The sequence below is a fragment of the Thunnus maccoyii genome, chromosome 5 (assembly GCF_910596095.1).
Source record: "Thunnus maccoyii chromosome 5, fThuMac1.1, whole genome shotgun sequence".
Taxonomy (NCBI): Eukaryota; Metazoa; Chordata; class Actinopteri; order Scombriformes; family Scombridae; genus Thunnus; species Thunnus maccoyii.
Window position 1 is genome coordinate 25155978 of NC_056537.1, and position 23026 is coordinate 25179003.

The following is a 23026-nucleotide window of genomic DNA, read 5'->3' on the forward strand; positions in this document are numbered from 1 at the left end:
AAAGAACCATCAAGTAAAGATTCAGGCCTGGGTAGAGTATAACCTTGTGGTACAACGTAATTCAACTTATTAAAGCATCTAATGTCATGGATTTAGATGCAATTACCCATTTCCATGCTCTGTTGTGTCTGACATGCTCTCTGCCAGCATATTAACTTCAGTAAGGTAGGCTTGATGGTTGATCCTATTAAACTAAGATTAGGTTATATTAAGATTACTGTCTGTAGAAGGGGAAAAACAGGAATCTGGTATACTTTGCCAGACAGTAGACTGAATAGGACAGTATATGAGCCCAGTGAGCAGCGCTAACACCTTCACTCCTTCACTGCACATATGCGTTAGTGTCCATGTAGGCTTTTGTATACATATTTGGGTGTGTGTATATATAACACAGAACTGAACTTAATATTAGAGGTGGTCTCAGCATAGACAGTCAAACCTTTGAGTGCCTTCTCCCACCAAGCTGTACTGTCCTCCCACTCACTACTATGACATGCTTGGCAATATCTTAGCTAACAGTGCTCTGGATTCTCATATTGGCCTGGACAGGAAGAAAATCTGGTCGCCATGGTAACTGATCTTTTTTTTTTAAAGCCTTGTTTGTGCCAGCCCAAGGGTGAGTGCAGTGAAGCGAAGCAGGCTGCCAGTCAGGGATTGGTTAGTTAGATAGGTGAGTCCTTGAAGCTCCATAGTCATGAAAATTGGCTTAAATTATCATAAGGACAAAGTTACACACACAAAAACACACACAAACACACACATGCACTGCTGCAGGGCATTTTGTGTTGCTAAAGTTGATTTGTATTGATTTATTAAAATAAAAAATGAGAGTATGTTACACACTGAGTGGAATAAGAACTGCTCATTACCATACAGGTCAGAGAGAGTTCTCCAGAAATCCTACTAAGACTACTCGAGGCTGTCCTGCCCTCACTGTTTTCACTGACAGGCAGAGAGACAGAGATTCGATTAGTGAATTAGTGTCTGTACATCCTGTCTGTCTTGCACTATGGAAAGATCCATTCTGCTAATGAGTGCACTGCAGTAACAAAACATGTCTGCAAACTATGGCTTTTAGGAAAAAGTGCCCTGTAGCAAAGATTAATCCCATACCAGTATCTGTGAGATTTCTGCCACCAACCCAATGCAATGCAGGAGAACTGAATTTAGTTTGACATGCTTACAGTAATGACAAGTTACATTTAAAAAAACCAAAAAAAACCAGCAATGTGTCTGTCCAGAAACAATGTGCTGGTTACTCTGGATAATCCATAGACATACAGAACAGTGCAAAACTTGTAGGCCCTTTAGATATTTAAATTCTTAGCCATAATGTAATACCATCAGAGAGGCGTCTGATCGGTTGCAAATTTATTCTGCATCATGACAACGACCCCATACATACAGCCAGAGTCATAAAGAACTATCTTCAACAACAAGAAGAACAAGGAGTCCTGCAACAGATGGTATGACCCCCACAGAGCCCTGATCTCAACATCATCGAGTCAGTCTGGGATCACATGAAAAGACAGAAACAACTGAGACGCCTAAATCCACGGAAGAACTGTAACAACTTCTCCAAGATGCTTTGAACAACTGACCTGCCAAGTACCTTAAAAAAACTGTGCAGGTGTACCGAGGAGAACCGCTGCTGTTTTAAAGGCAAAGTGTGGTAACACTAAGTAATGATTTCATTTAGATTTCTTCTGTTCAATGCACTTTGTATCAAGTTAATTAATAAATAAACATGATGGCATTATTTTTTAAAGCATCCTCACTTTACTTTTAGTGCCTAAAACTTTTGCACAGTACTGCAGCGGTCCACAGTTTTCATTGTAACTATTTACCACAGAAGAAATAGTTCCTATTAAAATGCTTGCAGTGAGGTCTGTGAAATATGAGATATAGCTGGTGAATTTCGAAAGGCATAGTTTGACACTTATAGTTAGATGAGAAAAACATTACAACTATCTTGTGTGTATGCTAAATATGAAGCTATAGCCAGCAGCTGGTTAGCTTAGCTTAGCACAAAAACTGGAATCAGGGGGAAACTGCTAGCCTGGCTCTGTCAAAAGGTAACCGAGGGATTATATGCAAGACTGTTTCTTGGTTGGGTGCAGTTACTTTCACCAACCACAGAGATTCCAGGAAGTCACTGAGCATGGCCAAGAAATAGTCCTGCATATAATTCCTTGTAAAACTGCAATGTGTCTTTTTTTTACACTTCGGCTTATGTACAGGTTAAACGTACAAGATAAAACATGAATCAGGATTTGGTCTACTTTACACCTTCACTGATCAGCATGGGAACCACTCCAATCCAATATAGACATCTCCCTAAACACCCAGAGTCATTACAGACACAGCCATACTTAGGCCAGGAGCGTCTGTGTTGCGAAGGATTACGAAGGGGTCGAGGACAAAGTGTCACGGTCATGACTTTTGACCCTTTTAACTTCTAGGAAAGATTGGATTTATAGCCTACCATGCTAGCAGTTCACGGACACAGCCGTGTGAGAAATCAGCCCAGTGTGGCCGCACCCTGACCGCTGCTGCTGTTTCAGTCCTCACACAGTCCTGGTCTGAGGTCTTCTAAACACATGCACTTAAATTTAGACTTGCTCAGACTGACCACAGACACAGCGAGACCTCCAGAAATCTGACTTCACTGTCTGCCCTTTCTTTCCCCTGCCTTGGCCTCTTTTGGTTGGTGTGTTTTTGCTCAGTAGCTTTTGTTCATGAACTTTGATTCCTCTGTTTGACCCCCTACCACACACACACACACACACACACACACACACACACAAGCACCTCTCTTTCTCTTCATTTCTCCCTCTACCCATCATGCTCAGGGGCAACTGACTGGAGCTGATTTACGTAGTGTTTGCACAGGGTTAGTGCTCACCATTCTGGAGGAAATTAAATGTTCAAGTTACAGCACTGGCAGGATTCATGTTACCTAAAATACTTGTGTGATTCTGGGAAGACCTTTTTCAATATCACTTGTTTGGACTGAGAGGGTTCATATTGTGTTCATCCGTGGGTTTAAACAATTACCTTCTATATAAAAACTGTTCCTTAGTAATTTGTCTTTGCTGTGTTTTAGCAGGCAACTTACTGAGAATTCAGATATCATATTTATAGATCTCGGAGCATTTGTTGGGTTCAGTTTGTGCTACTGTGTGTGTGTGTATACACTTGTTACAGTGCACGATGGTCACTTTTACTATCCATTTATCTTGATGCCAGTTTCCTACACAAATTTCTGTTATTGGCAGGTGTAGCTGTCTGGTTAGATCAATACTCCAGTTAGGAGATTCTGCAGTTACATATGAAAAAAACACATTTAATTAGATTTGCATATTATTTGTATGCCCATATCTAATTTTCTCATACTTTAGATAGTGTGGGTTATTTCATAGATGGAAAAATATATGCATCCATTAAATGAATAGTGGTCCTTTAACCTCATTTATTTCAATTTATTTTATTTGGGCAGTCCATTGTTGTTAAATGGTGTTGTACTGCTCTGATTGTAAGATTGTGATTAAATGATGACTGTTGCCCTTATAACAATTTGTCTTTTTCTGACAATTTGACATTTTGATGTTCATTAGTTTTGGCTATGTCTGTATTTTGTCAAGGTGTTTGTGGTCCTCTGATTGGATAATTTACTCAGCATCTACAGTATGTATATGTTAGGAATTGTTGCTTGTTCATATATCTGATGTACAAACACTGTAAATAAATATACCAACAGTAAGAGGGACAGTGTGTGAGAAAGCAGTAATATTATCATTGTTTTTCTCAGCATGCTACAATAAACAACTGTAGAACAACTTATACATTTAAAGTATCCATCCTATGTAAATTGGCCTCCAGTTTGTCTTCATATGTTTTACTTATCTTTTTTTTTTTAGAAATCTAAGATCCAAGTGAGATAAATCTCATTTTTGTCTGCATAGTATTAAGAATTTTCTTAGACTATGTGGTAATATCTGAAATAAGGCCGATTTTGCTTGATTTTTAAAAAAAATACTTAAATAATCTTATATTATCTCACTGTTAATGTTTTGTTTTCATGTGCTTGCACCTGGTGAGCCATTTTTTTTAGGAGGAATAACGTTTGGAAGAGCCAAGTGTCAGATACTATCACTGGCTGTACTCCTGCTCTCTGTCTCTTCTTATCTGCAGCTCAGTGCTCACTGGCCTGTAACAGGATCCTGATGGCAGGCCATGAACATGATGAGATCACTTATTAGTATCACTGCTCTCATCATCTCCTCAACCTATTCATGATCACAGTAGAATACACACATGAGGGAGGTGTAAAAAAAACCAATGAAGCCTCAATATTCACTGACATGACATTCTCTGTATCTGGGATTCATTAACTGTGGCCTATGTGCTGTCAGAGAGCTTGATTTAACCCGCTTTAACCTGCAGTCTGTTATAATTCAAACCTCAATGAGCACATGCACACATGCAGACGCAAACATGTAGACACAGACACTGTTCTGTTCTCACTTCCCTCAATCATCACTCAAATGTCTAAAAACACATTTTTACAGTGAAGGAAACCAGCAAGGCTTAAGAGGATAAGATTGGCAGAGACCAAAACATAGCATTTACTGCATGAATGCATTTATAAAATTGGATACATTTATAATAGCTCTTTACTTTCACTGGCAGCTTCATTTGGTTGAGTCGTTTATATGTTTCAAATATGTTAATATGTTTACACACAAATTTTTGTCTCTGTCTCCTAAAACTGAGCAAGTAAACAAAAACATACTCAATATTATAGACATGATAATGCCATAATGTTGAGGAAGGAATCATTGGAAAAGCAACTCCTATCCACAGAAAGAAAATGAAATCTTTTAAATAAAATGTTTTTGATTAGAGTGAATAACACCTTTATGCGGGTGGCGTCTGCTGGGTGTAGAAAAACAGATGGCTTTGCAGACAGCGGTGCATGTTTTATTAATAAATCTCGCTGCCCAGTTATCGCATTAGAAGAAAAATGGCTGCATAATGCAGAGGTCTGGTTGCCTTTGGAGCAAGAGGTTTGAGCTACTTTCCCGATCGATTCAGACAGCCTGTGAACTAGAGGGCATTCTGGAAAAAACAGATTAAACATAACAAATAAGTCTTGTTTTTTTTTTTCATCCACAGTAGAAGTATGTATTAGATCCTCTTTGTAAGTTTTTTGACATTAAGATTCACACTTCATATTTTATTTTACTTAAACATTTGTTAAAATACTGAATACATTTATTTGGATGTAGGTAAGAAGTAGGTGTATATTCCATAACTCATACCTGTGTAATTAATGTGTACTTTGAATATAATGACACACCCAAAGATATCAGATGTCTGGATATTTGTTCATGTTCAACTAAGCAAACCTTCCTAATGTTAGCATCTATATTTGTCTGTCAGGAAATGAAGGGTACACACACACATTAACACCTTTACCTTGGCACTGTCCGACAAAATGACCTAAAAAAGAAAATCCCAACCGAGATGGCTGCCAACTTTGAGGTCTTTCATCTGCTCAGTCAGTATTAGTGCTACTCCCTTTTAATCTTTCACGCTGATAAGGTTTTTTTTTTGAGTTTCTCACTACCTCATAATACATGACATCAGCTCAGGAAAAAACAAAATCGGAACAGGAACATTTCTCATCTCTGGCAGAACTGGACCAAGCCCAGACTATTACACAACAGTCTGGACAACCAGGCCGGACCATGATTACTCATGTCATCTTTGGGAATGAGCGTGAAATTGACAGAGACCTACTTTTCCTCAAATGGGGTGTAAAACACCCAGGCTTTCTATCTAAAATCTTTTATTGCCTCAATGAACACGGAAAGCTTTTCTTTTTTTGTCTCACCAGCTAAATGCTGCTTTCATTGCTGCTGTTGTTCTGCCAACTTTTTCCTCAACTTTCAAGTCTGTAAAATACTTGTAAAATGTATGACAGCAGGGCGCTTATCATTATGCAATTATAGCACTTATGCTGTTCAGCACATGCCCAAGTTGCTCTGTTTGTTCTTTGCATTTTTATCACAGTTGAAGCCACACATTAAGCAAAGGGTGCAGTATTAATGTAATCTCTTGACTCAGGACATAATCAGGTCATTTAGATGTTATCAGCAGGAACAGTAGTCTGCCTCTGTGTTCTATATCTTAATAACCAAAAGTTCAATTGTTTTAATGCTGGAATGTTTATCTTTGCATGCAGTTAAGAGTATTACTGAATCTAAGCGTGAATAGCAGCAGTTATGCATCTGTCTGGTTTCTGCAGTGCTATAAATAGCCCCCTGCTGCCCGTGTAGGAGAGGCTGAAGTGTGGTAGGCCAGCAGGTCAAGCTGCCACATACGGGTGCTCTCATATGTCTTGTAACAGTTGTGTTATTTCTGCATTCTGGCCCCTGGCAGCATTAAGTACTGGAGTGCATTTTAGCAGCAGCAGCAGCAGCATCTCAGAGGGAGAACAGCTGAGCCAGAGCCAAGCCCGACATCTAAGATCAGCAAGCCAGAAGTCCTTTAAGTCAGTCAGAATGCCATTAAGTCAGTCAGTCAAGTAGAATCATCCTTGACTGTCTAATAGCTCAACTTCAGTCACCCACTTCAACCCCACCTTAAAAAAAGAAAAACAAAACACGCCTATTGTGTCTGTGTGTGCTTGCAGGCGGCCTGAGTGAAGATCCCTCCCATTGTGAACCAGTGGGAGTGTGACATCACCCCACACCCCCCACCTTCCTCCTATTCCTCCCTCCCCACTTCAATGCGTCTGACCAATCAGCGCCCAGGGAGATCCGGTCACGTGAGAATCCCCCAGTCTTGGTTACCATGACAACGAGCACTGGTCCAGGCAGCATCTTGCTGTGGTGAGAAGAGTAGGGGGAAGAAGGAGGGAGGAGAGACGGAAAGAGAAGGGGAGAAAGGGAGGGAGGAAAATAGAAAGAGAACAAATCCCAGCCAGAGGAATACCTCTTCCCTCATTACAGTAAGTACTTTACCTTTATTATCCCCTTTCATCAGCTTCATCACAGGTGAATGAATGAAGACCACACGCAGGCCATTGTCATCTGTATTTGATTATGTGATATGGCAGATGCCTTTGAAGATTTCGGAGATGACATCATGTGCATTTCCTTTGTTATGTTGGGAATGTGTGCAGCCAGCCTCACCTCAGGTAGACGATCCTTTGTTTGCATGCTTCAGTCAGCTTCCACTGCTCCTCAATGAATGGCTGATGACAAACCTCAGTGAACAGAGGCATGTTGGGAACCAAGGTGCTCAGTGCAATTAAGAGTGGTTTCATAACGTGGCAAAACAGAACGCCGTTGGGCCAGCAGCAAGCCTGTCCACTCCTGACTCCTAATCTACTATCAGTCCCCTTTTTTCTTCACTTCTACTCCTCCAACTCTGTCTCACCTTTTCTCTCTTCCATTTTCACACAGTCGGACTCGGTTGACATCCTTCATCCCCCCTGTGGTTTGTCTAATTAGCAAATCTGTGCAAATCCAACTAGGGCAGCTTGTTCTGATTGGAGTCCTCATATGTGGAATGTCCTTGTGGTGGTGGAAACAGTAAGCTTTCCTGAACGCAAGTCCTCTCATAGTCAAAATGTTGCTGTTTTGAATTAGGAAAGGTTTGAACCTCATATAGTGTTGCACCAACATGAGATCTGAGTGATGTGGTGTAATGTTAATGTTTTCAATTTCATAAGAAAGAGCTGCTTTTTTATTATGCGCATAATCTTAATTGCAGGAATGTTTTTTCATCGGTCAACTCAGTGACTGACTAACTTTGTTGTTAATAAATAAATCCTTGTTTTGAGTCACAAGAAATTATAGAGCTATTATGCACTTACAGAGGCATGCGGTAAAATAGACCCCTAGTTTAATGTTTTTTCTGCCATAAAAGAAAGCATTACGTTATACTCATAATGAGCTTTTAATAGAGGAAGTTGTTTTTGAGGTACACTAATGATTATTTCATTTTCAAAAACAGACATTACCAGTACTTATTTGAGGCAAATAACATTACACTGCTGAATGAATGCATGACCTCATAACCTGGTGTCTGACGTCATATTACGCCCAATCTTACACATGCTGTTCTTTTTTTTCCACTCACTATTTTATAAATATGAAGGCAGAACAGATGTTTTCACTGAGGACTTATTACATCACTTGTCTGTTGAATGAACAAACAAAAATATAGCGGTAGCACTGATTCTTCTTCAGTGAGCTGGCTCATGGACTGGCTGTATTCAAACTGAAGTTTACATGGTATATTTTCAAGTGATTACAAGTGCCTTGAGTGTCTGGGTGCTCTTGAAAACCAGCCACACAGGTCTATCTGTCCAGTGACAGGAAGGGGTCCGCCTTGCTGGATGCTTTAGGGGGAGATTTTGTAATGTGCACAGAGCTGATAGTGGCAGAGGGGTTCCTCCTTACAGCACAGACTCACAAGAGCTCAGCATTGCATTGTACTAAAAATATAGATAAAAGCCTGATTTTTGACCAAATTTGGATGAAAATGATCTCAAATAGTCACATTTTGAGATTGAACTGTTTTTGTTAGCCTTTGTTGGCAGTGGAACATCTGAAGCAGCAGTGACTTTGATAGTTTAGTGGGCCTGCATGTCATTGACCTTTCCCTTGAAACAGCCAGCACACTTAGGATAATCATTACAGCTTTTAATAGGTTCTTTTGATTTGCAGTCTGGACTGCTGGGTTGTCGATGTATACATTATGTTTTTGTACTAGTATGAGTAGAGGTCTTGGATTGTGATGGGATTAAAACAGAACCAGCAGTGTATCAGTGATGCATATTTCTGTGTGTGGGAGGCAGCCAAAGACTCACTATACTGTTTTCCATGTGATGTCTTGCCATTTGAAAGCGATTGTTTGAAAGTTATAATTTTCCCAAGTTGTAATCTTATGTGGTTTTCCACTAAGGCAAACTTCAGCCCCTCTCAAACCACTGCACAATCCATGTCTACACTTTGTTAGAAAACAAACAAATGGGTTTTGGAATTCAGTGGGAATTATATTTTTCAAGATTTCATACGAAGGGAAAAAAGACATTTACAGACAGACACATCAGACGCATTGAGACTGAGGAAATACAGCTATTACTTTATGTCACGCAACCAATTATAAGAATTATCCCTTCTTTCAATGCTTCCTGTATTTCTTATTACAGAAGCCATGCAGAACTTCTGGGTGTCACATACACTGTGCTTATTGCATTACTCTGATAACTCAGTTAAACAAATCAGCATCTCTGTAGACTCAGGAGCACATTCAGCCTTTGCCCCAGTTTGTGCCTTTCATGTATTAACATATAACATTCAATGATAACACATGAGAGACACACACTGGGGCTAAACCAGTGAAGGAACTTTTGCTGAGCACACTGTTATTACTCAGTGTTTTTGAAATCATTATATTGACAACAAACAGGCTCTTATTTATAAGACCTGCTTTAGGGCAATCAGTTATCGACCCACATCCCTCTATAAGTGTCATGTCAAGTTGAGTCAGTATTTATCCAAGGTGTGCACCTTAGATAATCACACACGCGCGGCATCTCAGAGCACTTTACAATGAGTATTTAATACTATTTAATATTTAACAAATATGAGTATCTAATAAAGAAAAATCTCTGCAATTCTTCTGTCATGTAAGAGCCATAGACCCCGCCCGCCTTTCCCAGTTGTATAAACCAGTGGTAATGTTTCTGATACCATGTGAAGGCAGCAGTACTGCTACGTCACGTTGGAAGAGACCAATCGGATTAAAGTGAGTTAAAACACGCAGGTTCACTCCAAGGAGTAGTGGGGGTTCCTCACCTTATATTGTCAAATGAATACAGATAAATGCCAACATGGCGCCGTTTTCGCCCAATTCTCGACGTGGAAATCTACTGTATGATTGCGTCAGCATAAATAACTGTGGAATGAACTAGAATTCAATATTTCATCAACGTGTTATGATTTATAGCCTTAAGCTCTCCCCTCCTTGTCGCCGTAATGGTTTCGACCGATCCCTCTCTGTCAGTTTCAAGTTGCGCCTTCTCCTCCGCCGTGTGGCTGCTCGCTCTGGCCTTCACAAGCACTACCCACTGAAAAAACAGACCAGTGACTACTGTGGATTGTACGAGGAAATCTGGATCTACAAACGGACATGGATTCATTCACGCCAGCTACGAGTGGATTATAAACACGCCGCATTCAAAGGTAAGAGGAGATACTGCTCCGGATCGGTTGACAAACGGTGCATTTTTTAACGTTTCCCCTGGATCCGCGGACTGTACCTCTACACGTTGGGGAATGTTAATAGAGCCAACTAACAATTGAACTACACGGCCCTGAAATAAATCGGACAGTTTTATCTGCATATTACATGCGCATTGCTGTAATGCTGCATCGATGGTCGTCTGCCAACAACACCGTGTTTGATGCAGTTCAGCCCTCAGCCGGTTACAGGTCGGATGGGACTGAGATATATAGCCTGTGGAATGTAGTGGATGGTGGCATTCATTCACTCCACATCAATTATAGTCATCTTAATTTTGGACGAAATTCTGTTGTCTGTGTGGGCTTATTTTCTGAAATATGTTAAAATAGTCGAATTGGCGTTATTGAACTGCCAAATGATTTGCCTTCTTCATATTGATTGACACTAGTTTTCTAACTTGCTGGACGTCTGACAACATGTTTTTGTAATAATACAATCACAACTGAACTGGAAAAAAGACTCATTACGGGAGAGGATACCTGTTGTTATGGAGGTGTTCGCTCTGTGTACAGTACATGTCTGTAATATATTGATATTTCACCCATACTGTACATACAGTCGTTGTTGCTTAATAATTGTAACACGTTGAAGACAAACAGTATGACCTTGAAAGTTTCTTCTCTCTGTTTTGAGTCTTTTCCCTTCTGTTGTTTTAATTAATTATTAAATTGAATTATGCCTATGTTGAAGGCAAGCGGGAGGGCTACTGGTGATGCTGTTGTTAAAGAGTTTGAGGGCTGAATTGTTGTGTTGATGCTTTATTTGTTCACACTACAGATCAACACCTGAGGTCTTTTGTGTTGTGGAAGTTAGGCGTCATGCAGTGATTCCCAAGTCAATTCTCCTCTTGGATCCGCACTGTTGAATGCTTTCATTCAATGCGTCTGTTTTTGGTCTGAGTGCACACTGACCTCTGCAATAATAACAATACCATATTACTCCAGCTGACCCAGATTGGGCTATATTTCAGCACACAGCGAAAAGATTCAGCCTGTGGCTAAATGGAGCGGTAAGATCCTGACCTGATGAGCGTTTCCGTTGGACAAAGACTCTTACCCTGTCTCAGTCGAGTGATGGAACATTTGTTCAATTGATCTGTGGTATTGACCTTTTTTCTTGCATTTCGTCCAACTCCTTTTAAGCTATAGCAGCTCCAGTGCCAGACTTTGGACGTCCTTTGGAGGTCATACAGGGTAGTGCCTGGCAGGCAGATGTTAATTGAGATGTACTACCTCTGAGTGTTATCATAACTCACTGTTTCCCTCTCAAGAGATCAGGATGTGAAGCAGAGAAGGAGGAGGATGTTTGCTTGGTGTCTGACTCAGCACAAGAACTGGAGAAGGCTGCAGTCTGGCTTTCTGGAGAGAAACTGGATCAAGGCATCGTTCCTTATATGGGTCGTTAATTCGGTCGTTCAGTCTTATGATTTGTAGTTTTGTGGAACTGATCCCACTATATCCTTGAACTCAAATCATTTTATTTTCTAAATTCCCTCTAAAGTTAACGTTTATATCCCTCCATAATAATAGGCATACTATAAAAGGTCAACCAACTGTAACAATATGACATTTTTAAACAGTTTTCCCCTCCATCTGTCCCATCATAACATGGTATTTACCAACTTTCAACTTGATATAATTGCAACCTAGTATGCAACTATATTTTGGGGTTTCTGTCCCTAGGTAACCCATTTCTTGTTTTTTCTTGGTGCATGTTATCCACTGCAGTTTATTTATAAATGAAAAATCTTGTCTTTTTCCATGTTACTTCATTTTCTCATTGTCCAATACACCTCTGCATTATGTCCAGCCTTAACATTCAATTTTAAGTGGAGAAAAGTCATGTAACTGAGACAAGACGGCATCAAAAAAAAGCCAATTTCTTGTAATAGAGTTACCTCATGCACTGTCCTACAGATGCTGGAACTGTACAGCATAACATGACTGAGGCAGATTTGGTGTTGGAGCACATTTTGTCAACGACACTAATGCCACCCTCTGCATGCATTGTGCACAGAGGGAAACTGTAGAGGAAAAAGGTGAATCTGAGTCACTTTGACCTCTCAGTGGACGTCTCTCAGAGGGAGACAGTGAGTTCCTGTCTAGCTCTGACCCCCCACAACCGTATAAAGTGCAGTGGATTTGGAAAAAGTGCTTAGATGAAAAGGACAGAGGGAAGGAAGTCCTCTGAAGGCCGCTCCTGCTGTGTCATGAGCGACTGGCTGGATCCCAACTGTCAGGTTTTTGCCCAGAGGTCTGTTGCTATGGTTGACTCATCAGAAGCTCCCGTTTATGTCATATAAACTTCAGCACACATGTAAGAGCCGGCTAGTCTGCAGTGCACCCTTAAAAGGACAGATGTCTGTAACTAGATGCTAATGGCATGTTGTGAAGTGTTTGAAGGTTGTGTTCTGCAGCAGGCACTTATTCTAAGGAAATCTTTATATTGAAGGAAAATTACCATGTTAACCTTTCAACTGCGTTTTGAATGAGGCCATGGTGATTAGTGTATTCCTGAATGTTGAGTCAGACAGACATTGTAAAAGCAAACAGCCTGGTAGAAACAGTTGAGATGCCATTAGGTTATTATGGCTTTTTTTTTTTAGAATTGAATGTATTAGAAAGCTCTAAAATATAAACTAAGGCCTCCGTCAAAATATAATTCTCATCCAGTGTCTTAAGATTTTGATGAAATGGTATCAGTTGCAGTTCTCCTACCTCCCTACCAATAAGCCAGTAAAGTTTTAAACTTGGAAACATGGTATTATGCAGGTCAGATTTGGAGAACAATTGGTTGATGTTGTGTGTTTGATTTACAAGCATGGCCCTGTTCCATTTGCTTTGGTGATTTCTCACAGCTCCGGATTAAAGACTTACTTCTAGGCTGTTTCTCCTACCTTACAGGTCAGAAGTAGGTCAGTATGACAAATACATTCCTGAGGCCAGGCCAATGAGACCGTTAACATTTTGCCGGTCTGCTGACCCTTGAACACTGTATAACAGAGATACACGATCTTGCTTGTGTGTGTGTGTGTGTGTGTGTGTGTGTGTTGAATGACGTTGGTTTTCTCGGGCTAAATAAACGTGATTCAAAAGACACGTGTACAGAGCACTCATAAAGAATGATTTGTTTCAACTTAAGCAACATAAGTTTTTACTGTGTGGTTGTAAAATATTGTTTTTAGCATTGAGTGATGACTTGCAACCTGTATGTGATATCTCTCACGTATCAAGTCATTCACACGAAAGTTCAAGTAAACACTTGAGACACAGTATCCACATTACTGTTGACCAGTGGTCCTGCTAGATGGAACTTTGCATTCATGTCCCATGAATTTCACTCTTTTCAGCCTTGTTTCTAGTAGACTGACAAAGTTAGTGAAGTTAGCCAGTAGCTTGTCACCATAGTGGAGCATTAAACAGGTAAAAGAGTCAGATATATATGGAGACCAAACCAATGTAAAAATGAGTGTGAATATTGGACTTAAATTCAAGAAATGGCTAAAACACAACTCCTCATGAATGCTAATGTTGTTCTTTGTCTGCTAGATGTGTAAATAGGCAGTTCTTTGCTAACACATTAGCCTGAACTAGCTCTGTTCAGGAATATAGCGTATAGCTAATTTACAGTATAGCATTTTTTTTACATACAGTATAGAGTTTTTTACACTATACTCTGAATTAGATAAACTTACTGTGTTGTGTACATTTTCTCATTCATTCAGATTTACATCCAAGTTTCTTAAGGTTTTCTTGTATAATTTGAAGGCTAACAAACTGGCTAGTGGCTATCAGTGACAGTGTAGCTGTAGAGCTACAGAACAGCTCTGTAACTAAGGGTTTAGCTGTATTTAATCTGAAGATGTTGTCACTGTTGTGGCATTTTGACTTTATAGTATGGTTATATTAGAGATAGAGACAGGAATTGTGGGGGATAGTGGGGGATGTGACATGAAACTGTGGTTTCTGGCCGGAATTGAACAGAGGATGTGGTCGTTAGGTAACCACTTGGTAACCACTTGGTTACCAAGATGCCCCGCATTTTCACTCTTGTGCTTTATGTGGCTGTTTTACCACAGCAAATTTAGCCATCTCCAACCTTATGCCTCATCTTTTCCTAAACTCATGTACTACATGTGTTATTTAAGTACCACCTATATGCATTTTCATCACCATACATGAACTGAAAATCTGTGAAGTAATATCTAAACCATTATATCTAACCATTCAACTTTGCAGAAGGGGCCCCACTGACAAAGACCTTTGTAACTCAAATATAAGCTTTTGGTCACGTGACTTTATCATGTTAGTCTCATGCTTAGTGGTTAAAGTTGCATGTTCTTGCTAGTCTGAAATATATCCCCGCCTGTTGAAGTTTAAACTCTGCAAACTCCAGTCTGGAATCTACATGATTTATAAACCATGCCTCTTTACTCTAAGAGACGAGGGGGCAATAGCACCCAGGGGTGTTACCGAGCAGCAGGCTGGTGTAGCCTGATAGATTTTGGCCATATTGCAAACAGTCAGGTTTTATTCTGACACAGCTTTATATTCTGGAACCTACATTTACCTTTTTTTGTTTCAAACAGCTTGTTCTTTGCAGCTATCAGGCTTCAAGAAGCGTCTAACAGCTGCTGAGCCTATAGTTGTTGACCTTTCTCCCAAGACAGGCCCTTTCACTCCAGTAAACCACTCATCCCTCTAAGGACCACATCATATTTCACATTCACTCTCTGGTTGTGTGTGGGGGAGCCCTGGGGCCTTGTTACCTGCTTATCTGGACAAGAGATGAATTCTTCTCTGGCAGGCCTGATGGAGAAACAAGCCTACTAATGTTCTTTTTCCAGAAGAAAGTGAAAAAACTAGGGATGTCCTGATCCGATATCAAATATTGGTATCGGGGCTGATCAAGGCTGATTAGTATGGACTATATTAATCAAGAACCTAAGCCTGATCCTTTGTTTTACATCAGCTGTCACACAGGTGTCATAAATGAAGAGCACAATTTGTGGTTAGACACATAAGCGTACTCTGGCATACCTGTGGCTAAAATGTCTACAGTGTGGAAATATTTGAAATTGGAAAATGAAAGCAGTCCAACATCCACCCGTAATGTCTGCAATATGAGCATTTCGTGAGGTGGTAGTAACAGAGCTGCGTTCAATACAACCAATTTGATACGGCACCTAAAAAATGAACGCTCAACGGAGAAATTTCCTCGAGACAGTGACAAGGCCAAAAAGATTAAAGAGAGGATAATTGAATTCATCGCTTTGGTTGACCAGCCCATCGATGTGGCAGAGAATGCAGATTTTTGCTGTCTTCTAGAGCTTTTGGAGCCACAGTACGCCCTACCCTCTAGACACTGCATTTGTCCTACTGGAGCTTTACAACAAAAAACAAAAAACCCATCAAGGAACAGCTTGGATGCAGGCAGTTTTTTTTCTTATTGCATTGCAGAGCTATTCAATTGTCAAGTAAATACGTTGCATTGTATCGGATTGGGACTCGGCATCGGCAGATAATCGATATTAAATGACTCGGATTGGGATGGGGAGGGGGAAACTTGATAGACAAAACCTACACGGGCTTTGACTCTCCTGGTCGTTTTTCTATCAGGGTGGGGTCCATCAGAGCTGTCTGTGAGTTGCCAACAGCAGGCCACAGCTATAGTTCTACCCTTTTGGCTGTGAGGGGCACACTTCTTTAACAACTGATGCTATGACAGGCAGGAAGTCCATCTTATCACTGTAATATAAGAGCGTAAAGCTGATGGACTATGGGTGGAATGGACTAGTGCACTAGACTGTATATGGACTTTTTCTCAATTGGAGGGTTTGGGTTTGTGTCCCCATGAGGTCATACCTGCTTCATTATCCTTCAGAAAGATGCTTAGCTGACACCTGTTCCAGGGATGCTGCAGGATATGGCTCAACCACTTTCCCAACCACAAGCTGGAAAGAGAGCAAGAAAGTGAGCAATATAAAATCAAGTATTGAATTATGAATAAAAAATGGCTTATCTTTTAAATGAACATTTCCCACAGTCATTTATTGGGTCTAGATTTGTGACTTGTCACATTGGACTTCATTGCGTCTGCTTATATGGTGTATCTACACCCCCCTCCTTCCCTGTTAATCCATCTACCCCTCCGCTTCCTTTTTTTTTGTTTATTTATCGAGACATGACTTATAGTCAGGTACTTTAATTTTTGCCCTGTGTTTAAATGTAATCTGCGCCGCACCTGCCAAACACTCAATTCATCTGCTGCCTGCATCTTGTTATGTGTTACAGGGATTAAAGTGCTATCAGCATGTTTCATGGCTCTGTGTGGGTGTTCAGTTACCTTTCATACTGGATCAGCCTGCTGCTCTGCACGGTTCACACAGGAAGGCTGACCTTCGCCTGGTCCTGGGTGTGCTAAACTATTTAGTGGAACTGGCATGAGAGGGATGAAATGATTGAGCAATGTGAGGCTGGGGAAAAAAAAGCCTCTCTTGCATATTCTCATGCCTCTGTCCTTTTGATGTGCATGTGTGTGCAATCAAGACGTTATTTGATCACTTCACATATTTCACATTTTGGCTTATTTAAGGGTGTTCTTATTTGGTTTGACTCGCAGATGGGGAAATAAACATTTTTGGACTATTCTCAAGTTATCAAAGCTGAAAATACAAGTGACCTTTTTTGCTATCTTTGAAGACATACTCAAATACAAAGACTGTATACACTATGACTGTATACACCATGAAGAATGGGCAAAATGCAGCAGTAATGCAATAGTTTAAGTAACAAAGTCTCCTGACTTTGTTACCACGTGAGTGAAAGCCAACACTGAATAATGAGTTTTAGTAGTATGCACTCACTGGCTAAACTTCATACCAACTAGGGTAGGTCTTTGCCCTGCTGATATTTGTATACCTGCTTTCCACAGTGATCAGTTTACAGTCATCCTATTAGGTATACTGGTTGGTCCAGGTTGCTAGCTTGCTGACGCTGCTTTACTGCAGCCAGGCGGGCCTTCACAAGCCGGATTTTGAGCCCAAGAGAAAGGTCAAGACATCTGCAGGTCTAGACAGAAGCGTTAGCTAGTCTATGAGCACTCATTCTGTCAATTCCCTCATCTTACAATCCCCAACACAACCCACGACTTGTTTACCATCTGAGCTGCTCACAGCCACGCCCACGCACGGAGATTAGTGAAAGCAAGTGTGGATGTGACAGGATTATGGTTTGTGCCGGTTGTAGCTCACTGTGTTGCATGTCCCGTCAAGGCTTTGCAGCACAGCAGATTGGTTCTTCAGTCTCATCATATGATGCTGATCATAAAACGATGTCAAATTCTTGACTTAAAATGGTGGTAATTGGTGTCAGGCACTGGTGGTTGGTAAATCTGGAAGGAATAAATCTCAAAATGTAATGGTCCAGGTTCACATGGTAGACTATTCCCAGGATGATGTTGTTGTTGTTTTTTTTGAATGTTTTTCTCAAATTTTTGTTTTTTTTCTGCACTGAAATATTGACAAGAGACAGATGTCAGAGAGCTGCCAGGTCAACTCTGGCAAGGAATGACAAAGCGTCAATAGCGGCAACGGTAATTGATTTCTCACTTCTTTCTTAGATAATTTTCAGCCTGCTGTTACATTCAGCAGTCATCCACACAGGCTGGAATTCTTTCTGTTTGCAGAGGCTGTCTGAAGATTAAACATTAGCTTTGTAATGAATATGGGAAAATGAGGAGGGCTGAGACAGTGAGCTGAGTTGTACTGTAGTTTCCCATGGCCCGCCTGAATAAGAAGCTTAGCATGGGTTAGCCTTTGTGTGTTAAATGTGTGATCGAGTTATGAGGCCTCAAAGGTTAGTTTTTGTGTCTTGGCCCCGGTGTTTATATTCCTGTCCATCATCCTTCATGTCTAAGACAGAAACACAAAAGAGAGAAAAAATAAAACCATTGAGATTGACATGAGGCCTGATTCTTATCCATGTTTTGATTATTTATATTTTCATCTTCCAGTTAGTCTCTCCATGGTTACATAAGAAATCAGTTGAGGTTTGTAGAAAGCTATACAGTCACTCTGAAGCATCCTCTCCGTTTCATTGCCTTTCTGGCTTTCACCTTCTCTCCTGCAAGCCTCCATTCCTCAACGGTCATGACCAAACCTTGGAGACTAGACTGTGTTGACTGTGTTTGCCTACTGGCTTCAGATTACACTTCCTAGTTCAAAGAGGAGGCTAGATCTGAGTGTATGAGTAACCAGATACACGCCACCATCTCACTGCACACTCCAGTGTGAACTATGCAAATGAACAACACCGATAACCAAATACTGAATCCATGAAGATTTTTATGACACAGTGATAGCTGTCCTCTACAGTGTTCTTGTACGTTTCCCCTTTTCCACTTGTGGTTCAATCACTATGTTTATGTCTGCATAGCTGCCGTGCCTGCTCTGCTTTTGTTATGAAAGGCATGGAGGTGGGAGAAGTGGCATTCGAGTTGGGATTTTAGAGGTTTCCGAAATCAATCAGCTGTGACAAGTGCTGGCAGGCAGTCCTAATCGAGCATGTTTGACACCCATAAGCAAACAGTCTGGGCACAGGCTCAGACTCCCCAGAAGCTGTCACTAATATGAATTTCAGAAGAAAGACCCTTTGTTGTCAGTAAATATTCCCCTGAGTCCCCTTGGAGAGAGATTTTGAGTAATTGTTTTCATTTGCTGTGCTATTTGCACTTTTGCACCAGTCCATTTATAATCCTTTGTCATGGTTGAATTGGGCCTAATATAGACCGCTGTATTCAGAAACGTAATGGGGCTCAGATTTAGTTTAGCCCGCTCCCTTTTTGGACAGAATTGAAGGTTTCCTTGGCAGCAAAGCTGAGCCGACTGGGACCAGTATTAATTGTGTTGAATCAAATCGTGTTGAATTGCACTGCATCGCAATAGGGGTGAATCATATCGTATCGCGGTGGTAGCTGCATCATATGTATCTTTAATGTATTGGATCGTTGGCAATGCATCGAGATGTGTATCGCATTGGCCTCAGTGATGGAGATGCACATCCCTAGTGATCACAGAACCCAAGGAAGTTTGTAACAACTCTTTCCATGTCCTGATATGCAGACCAAAGTAGACCGGAACTGGTAGCAGAAAGCACTCGTTGACTTCTTGCTTACTCACTGAATATTTTGTTTGTGGGCTCCTTGGCTTTTCGGAGAATACCGCGACAAATGTGTTGAGTATAAACAAAGCTTGAGAAGGTCAAGTGGAGCTGGTCATGGCTTCTTAGCTGTTCTATTTCAGTGTGTCTCTAGTAGGTAGCAAAAACTGCATTCACTATTTGTGTACTGCATAATAAAGGAAATATTATCCACATGAATAAATTTTCTTTTCTTGTAAAGATGGAAAATATTTAGATACTTCCAACATGTTTAAAGCCATAAAAAGGATTAAGTATAATTTACTGGTAGCGTATTGTGGTCTGACTTATAAAGAAAAATGTCCAGATTCCCAGGACAACACAAGAAGTGATGAATTTGACTGAGTACATGATGTTTTTCCAGTGTGCTGGCTGAGTATTAATACATCGGTCTGTTCAGTGTTTCAGCGATGCCAAACATGGAATTCATGTTTATCGGCTCAGAAGCTGATCTGTCACTGGAGTTGTTATTGGGGAGTTAAAATGAAGTGCTCAGCTGCACATTGCAGCCTGACAGTCAGAAGCAGGAGTGATTCAAAAGCCAGATGGTTTGGAGTCGGCCTCTGCCAGAAGCAAGTCGAGTTTCAGTCAACAAATGTTTGTGTGCTCAATGAGCTCCGAGGCTTTTGTCTACTGATGTGAAAAGACACAACTTTCTCCACCCCTGTCAGCCAAACCACTGAATATGAATATACCAATGAATAGCACGGTGGTTTGCATAGACTCATAATGAGCATCTGGACACTAACAAGATATCAAATAGAGTCCTGCCGCTATTCCTCCACTATGTTGACTTTAGCTTGGTGTATGTTATCATTCTGTTGACATACAGTGATAATATATGGAGTGACAATCAATTAATGCAGTCATTTCAGGTAATTATATTTCTGCCAGCTTTCATCTGCTGACTAAGACAAACACAGTCGTTACACTGGTGTTTATAGACTCGATTCTTCATAACACCCCTCTTAGTGTCATCATACTACTGCTGTAAGACCAGATGTAGTTGTATGGATGGATGGAGTTTGACTTGAAGCTCAACATCCCCATTTTTAGTTTACAGCTACAGTTTGCAGGCAGACACAGTAATGATGAGCCTCCCTGACAAAGCTTTTGAAATATGAATCAAAGAATACACATGAAGAAATTACAGTCTGATGCCTTTTTTAAGTAGGTGGGAACAGGGCCCAATTTTATGAATGGATCTTGCTAGTACCTTAGTTGTTATGCACCGCTGTGCACAGGGCACGCACACACTCTCAAACGCCTTTTGAAAAGGGAATTCTAGTTTGAAGCATCACAGTGCGACTGCCAAATCAGTGAGGAGCTTTTGATTTACCATAGACGTTATATAAAAATGAGGTTACACACATTATCATAATATTTGAAGGTCTAACGACATCTCTGTAGCCGCTGCTCTGTAACCTTCTTTCTGATCTCCCTGTGAAGGGGGGGGAGGTAGAGGGGGAGAGGGTGGATGATTAAAGGTTCCTCATGTCAGTCATGTATCACATTAGCACTACAGTGGCTATAGTGACCTGCAGTAATGTTCTGAAGTGGTAAAAACAGATGTTTGTACTGGGATGCTCTAACCAGATGATGCCAGATGATGGTCAGATGATGTAATGACCACTATGTGACTGCTGTCAGAGAGACACAGAGAATCAAGTGTAGTCACCAAACAGAGAGAACACACTCCACCAGCATGACGTCGCTGTGTGTCTGTCAGACAGAGACGGTGCTACCGTTGTAGTGTTTAGGACAAAAAAATGAATGGAATAACAAGGAAACAAGTATAGTGAGAATGCTAGGAAGGATTTACATCATGGCTGATTTCTTTGTTATGTTAAGATAACATCTAGATAATTGTCTCATGTCTCCTGACTGTAGCTTCATATTTAATAGAATGATACCTTGTTAATCTTCTCATCGGACTGGCGACGTATTCCTGTCCTGGCACTCTCCTGTATTTACATTTACATGATGATGGTTGTGAACTTTTCATAATTGCTAACTATTATGCGCATGACTAACAAATAATTGAGAAAGATGAGTTCACTCCCCCTTCTTTAGTTGTCAGTACGATCTATTTACAGCTTGCAAGGCAGACCCTGAATAGACCACACCTGCTGCTGCATTGCTGTGTAATTAACATTACTGTCAAACTGTGTTGTAGCCATCTGCAGTGACTATCATAATGAGTACAAGCGGGATGTTAAGGTGATCATTAACTGTCAAGAACAAAGACTAAAACTGCAGTGTCCTTAAATGCACAATATGTAATTTTCCACTGCTCTCAATCAAAACAATAACAAAAGACAGAGTTTGGTGACGTGGTGAAGTAGCGTGGGATCATCCAAGTTGCCCTGCCAGGCCAAAAAAAAATTTTTTTTATGCCACAAATAAAGACAAATATCCATTCATTTGGAAATCAATAGCAGTAAGTTGTCAGTCTGGCAGTAAATGACTACAGTGTGTCACTTAATAAATGCTGCAGCTTGTCAAGACCAAGAAAACTCAACTCTCGCGAGATATCAGAGCGAGACTTCTCCTCGAGTGAGACTTGGACAGATACAATTATAAACAGACCAAATCAAGCAAAAGGTAAAGAAAAAAGTTTAATTTATTTTTATAGAAGCTGACTGCAGAGCACTGCAAAAAGTTTTATTTTTCTGTAGGGATCCGTTCCATAATGTTGTCAGACACTTATAATAACATTCTCAGCCTGTCAGTGCCAAAACAAGCACTTTTAGTGGGTGTACATTGACGGGGCGCTAATGCACCAAAGTATTACGTTGCAGCCCATTTCGGAGCTGCCGGCTCTAGCGCTCTCGCTCAATACTGGACCAATCTCAAAAATTGTTGCCCCCATTAGTCACTTAGACGCAAAATGATGGTAAAATAAGGTCCAAGTTGAAAAATCCTGAAGTTTCCCTTTAAGATCCAGACATCTGATGACTGAAATCCTTCATCTTGTTAAAAGATACAGTAAAAAATGACCAAGATCTAAAAAAGCGTATTGTAAAAATCTGGCTTAAAACTGTATAAAAAGTCAATTTATGACAGCTTCTCGCAGACAACCACAATGCTGGTCTAGGTTTGAAACTTATTAGAAAGCTTTGTAAGAATGTAAGTATACAACTCAACAAAATATATAACATAGGTTTAGCAAATAGGAAGAAATGAGTAGAAATCCAGCTATTGCACGTTTTTATAACTGGTAAATTGGGTGCGATGTGCTACTAGTTTGATGGACTAAATGTTCTGTTTGTACATCCATTATTGTGCAGATATTATCCAGCACTCAGGGAGAAGGAGAACATTGCATCCTGGCCTGCTTCCTGCTCTCTGCCAAGTGTACTGATGGATGAGAGGAGGAGACGGGTCGGGATATTACTTTCATCTCTAGAGTGTCCTCTGAGTGTCAGTCATCCTCAAGCTGGAGACTGACAGAGGACAAAATGCTATTTCAGGATACACACTGACACACACACACACACAAG

At 40.6% G+C, this 23026-nt stretch overlaps 1 protein-coding gene across 4 annotated transcripts in view; it reads left to right on the forward strand.

Moving 5' to 3' along the window:
- The first annotated feature begins 9999 nt into the window (after positions 1–9999).
- mical3a (microtubule associated monooxygenase, calponin and LIM domain containing 3a) overlaps positions 10000–23026 on the forward strand; it is a 69510-nt gene continuing 56483 nt past the window's right edge. For 2 of the 4 annotated variants that reach the window (XM_042412883.1, XM_042412884.1), the window contains exon 1: positions 10001–10265. The gene's annotated coding sequence lies outside the window, so the exon portion shown is untranslated. Of the gene's footprint in view, positions 10266–23026 lie in introns of all 4 variants that reach the window. The other 2 variants (XM_042412882.1, XM_042412886.1) reach the window with 2 other exon arrangements.